At 46.0% G+C, this 3723-nt stretch overlaps 1 pseudogene; it reads right to left on the reverse strand.

Annotated features, from left to right (window-relative positions):
• Nucleotides 1-1496: 1496 nt before the first annotated feature.
• LOC135697335 (tyrosine 3-monooxygenase-like) lies at nucleotides 1497-3313 on the reverse strand (annotated as a pseudogene).
• Nucleotides 3314-3723: the final 410 nt, after the last annotated feature.

Here is a 3723-nt window from a genome sequence, read left to right on the forward strand (position 1 = left end):
TTAAGCTACCGAACTTCAAAGATTTTTCAAATGTTTGGTCTTTGAAAAAATTTCGAGAGCTTGAAAATTTTTGTACACCATTTTTCGACATCTTAGGCCTGGAAAACTTTCAAGATCACGAGGTAAAAAAGCCAGGATATTGGGTCAAGATTTTTATTTGAAACCTCAGAGAATTTGTAATAGGTGACAATTTCAAGATCACTGAAATGGAAAACAAAATTGAAATTTTATAATTTGGACAAATTTAAAAAAGAAAAATATTATAGATTCCGTCAACATCAATTGGACAGTTATCATCCCCGTTTGTTTGCAACGCTTCTTGTCAAACTTTACACGCTAATTTTTAATGAATCTATCGACCACAAATGTGAACCTGTGATTTGATATGATTTTTAAAGGCAACTTCTTAACTCTCAACATGTGTCGTAAAATAGCGACTTTAGAGACTAAATTTTAAGAAATAGTGACTTTAGTGGCTTTTTAGTGACTGACTTGAAAATAGTGACCTACACCCAACCGGGGGATGTAAGATTCGCTTACAATTATGTGGGATTCATCATCAGAGGATGTTAGTGGAGACCGCATGAACCAAGGATGCGATATACCTAGCTGCGGTCCAAAAAAAATAGGAAACAGCTTGCCGACTGGACTCGAACCTCGAACGTTGCGATTATCAGACCTATGCTTTCTCCACTGCTCTCTCCATGCTTCTGAATATGGATAGCCTAAAAGCAAACATGAAGCGCTCATTTTCTCGCATACTCGACTTCGTATGCTTTTTCTACTGGAGAAATTCGAGGCAAGTGTGTGCGTCGTTATACAATGTTCTACAATGTGCGTCGTTCTACAAGCTTACTGGTATAGTCGAAAGCGTAGATAGAACACGAAATAAAAAAGACAAAAAACCATTACATCGCCTGCATGGCCAATTTCTAACATTGGTTGCGATGTTCATGAACAGAGGATGATAGGAAACGGAACTAACATTCATTGTAATAGATTTTTGGTTTGCGTGTAGCCACTAAAAAGTGACCTGCTACCAACACTGACCTTTTTTACGTATCTTTAAATAAGAGATAGACTCTACTACATATACAATGATCGATGTACAATGAAAATATAAAATAGAAGGCGTTACAAGGGAAGGGGGAGAGTTGGCCGTAACAAGGGTCCTAGTGCCTGTCCAAAAATTTCGTAGTAATTCTTTGGAACTTGCGATGTGATGATTTCGCTGAACACTCAGATCGAGAAATTTTGAACGGATTCCAAAAGTTTGGCCTGAAAGTTTTTCGTCCACATGGGCCCAATAGACCAGGGTTGAGCTCCTGCTTCATTGGTGCGTTCATATTATCCGGAAAATATGAACGAAAGCTGCCTCGAGGTTGTTGGGGTGTTGATCTGTTCCGTAACGGGCGGGGTCCGGGGTTTGGATCAAAGGAGTATCAGTATCGGTGTGAGAATACTGTTGTTGAACTTCTGGAATGTCCTATCGTTCGTCATTTGTTTCGCTGGGAGTTTGGGTTCGATAACCAGGGGACGGGACGGGTTCGGCAAGTTTCGAAGGCCGACGGCAACTGATTCACAGCACAGTTTCTTAGTGCAGCTGTCTTTAGCGATCGAAAGGCGATCGCATTCGTCAGATGGAGGATTTTGGTGTTGAGCGGTGACACGAGGGTTTTGAGTTTATCGACGGAGTCGAGCACTGCAACACGCTCGGTGTGTGGGTTGAAGCGAACCTCGAACAGCCGGGACATGGTCAAGAACTAGCGGCGGAACTTCTCCTTGGTATTCTCGAAGATCTCGACGACGTAGTATATTGGCTGGTATTCCTGGTCCTGGTAAAACTGGACGGCGGTGCTGGCCGGCTCGAATGCGCGGTGCTCTGGCTTGTCACTGATGGCATGCAGCAGTTCTTCGTAAGCCGACAGCAGACCGGCACCGTAGGCCTTGATTCCGTTGTTCTCCTTGCACAGACCGAACTCTGAGATAGCTTCTCGATTTCATCATCCGACGCGCCCAACGGGGTAAGATCAATCTCCTGGGAGAGCTGAACGAAGCTTAGATCGGCCAGCAGTGGCATATGCCGCAGTAGTTCGTAGATGCAGTCGGGTTCTGGTGTGTGATATGGCGAGTTGATGTGTACTGGGTGCTCTGGAAAATGCGGAACGCCAGCGAAGCGAGGAAGTGTGAAGCCGGTGTTCATGCGGAGGAAGTCGTTCATCTCTTGCAGTTGCGGGATGCGGTCCATGACGGAGAACTTCTCGTCCTCGAGCTTTTTGAATACGGTCACGTACTCGGAGCAGGCGTGGTTATGAGTTCCTTGACGCGGATGAACACGGCCACGACCAGGTCTTGGCTCTCGGTTTCGGACTAGTTTAAGTGTGGGATTGGGTCTCCGTACTTGTAGCCGAAAGCGATTTCGGCAATCTTCTTCCTACAGGCACGGTAGACCTGATTAGCAAAACCGGAGTGGTTCATGTCCATAATTTGGAATGGTTCGTAATTGGCCATCAGGTGGTTGCAGTTGACCAGCTCGGAGGCATGGCTCGGGAACCACGGGGCTTTGACGTTGACGTTGTTCTCGGCCAGCAGACTTCGATTCCCGGTTCGGTCTAGGAATTTTTCGGGTTGGGAAATTTCTCGACTTCCCTGGGCATAGAAGTATGATTGGACTTGCCACACAATCATATCAATGCAAAAAATGGTACAGGCATCGAAAGCTCGCAATTAATAACTGTGGAAGTGCATCTAGAACACTAAGTTGAGAGCACGCAATAAGCTAATATGCGATATGCAATAAGCTTGAAATGCGAAGAAGAAGAAGAAGAAGGCTAACGCTGCCGAACGAGGCGGTTTGACGCAGCAAACGGATCAACTGCAGCAGATTGGACCGACCCATGTCGACCTTGATGAGGACGTCGAACATGACTCCGTCACTGCGCGATTGGAGTGACTCCAGGTGCCCTACCGTTCCGTGATATGTCTCAGCGGAGCCCATGGCGTCCCGTATGTGAACCAGCAAGGCCACACGGACCAACTCCTTCTCGGCGTCGGGCGGTTCGAGAGCAGCGTTCTGCTGTTCTTCGGCCTGGGCTACGGTAGCTTTCAAGCTAGGATCTTCGGTGGCCTTAGTGCAGACCTCGTCCAAAACCGTTTGACCACAATAAAAGCGGCTGTCATCAACTATGGAACGGCGACGCGATGGGTAACCATCCACGTCGCAGAATTTCTTCAGCAGGCACTACATGGCTTTCTGTGGCGAGTTGCGCATCTCGATGGCCAGATCGAGAGCCTCCATGAACTTGTTGTACATGGCGAAAAAAGTGGTTAACATATAAAGCAAGGGCTTTTGAACGCGGAAACGGTTTTTACATGTCATATGAGGGACTCGTCTGCCTTAGATAGCCGTTTTCGCTTACTGAGCAGAAAAACGTGGGATAAATCTCAAGTCATTTCATATTAAAGAGATTTATAGTCGCCAAGAAACTTATCGTCGACCTCGGTGCCGGATTTGAATGGTTACAACAACAACTCCTTCGCGTGTGATGTGATATGAGGGGCTCGGTGGCCTTAGAGACCGTTTTTGCTTACTGAGCAGAACATCATGAGTTTAATTTCTCAGGCCCCTCCACATTCACGATTCGTTAATCTTTTTATTTGTGTGTTTTACGATTTTTATTTTCATGATGTGTTGAAATGTAAGGAGCTCATTTGCCTAGTGGC

The sequence above is a fragment of the Ochlerotatus camptorhynchus genome, unplaced genomic scaffold, assembly GCF_037179485.1.
Source record: "Ochlerotatus camptorhynchus isolate MF236.1 unplaced genomic scaffold, CSIRO-AGI_Acam_v1.1 ptg000070l, whole genome shotgun sequence".
In the NCBI taxonomy this organism is placed as follows: Eukaryota; Metazoa; Arthropoda; class Insecta; order Diptera; family Culicidae; genus Ochlerotatus; species Ochlerotatus camptorhynchus.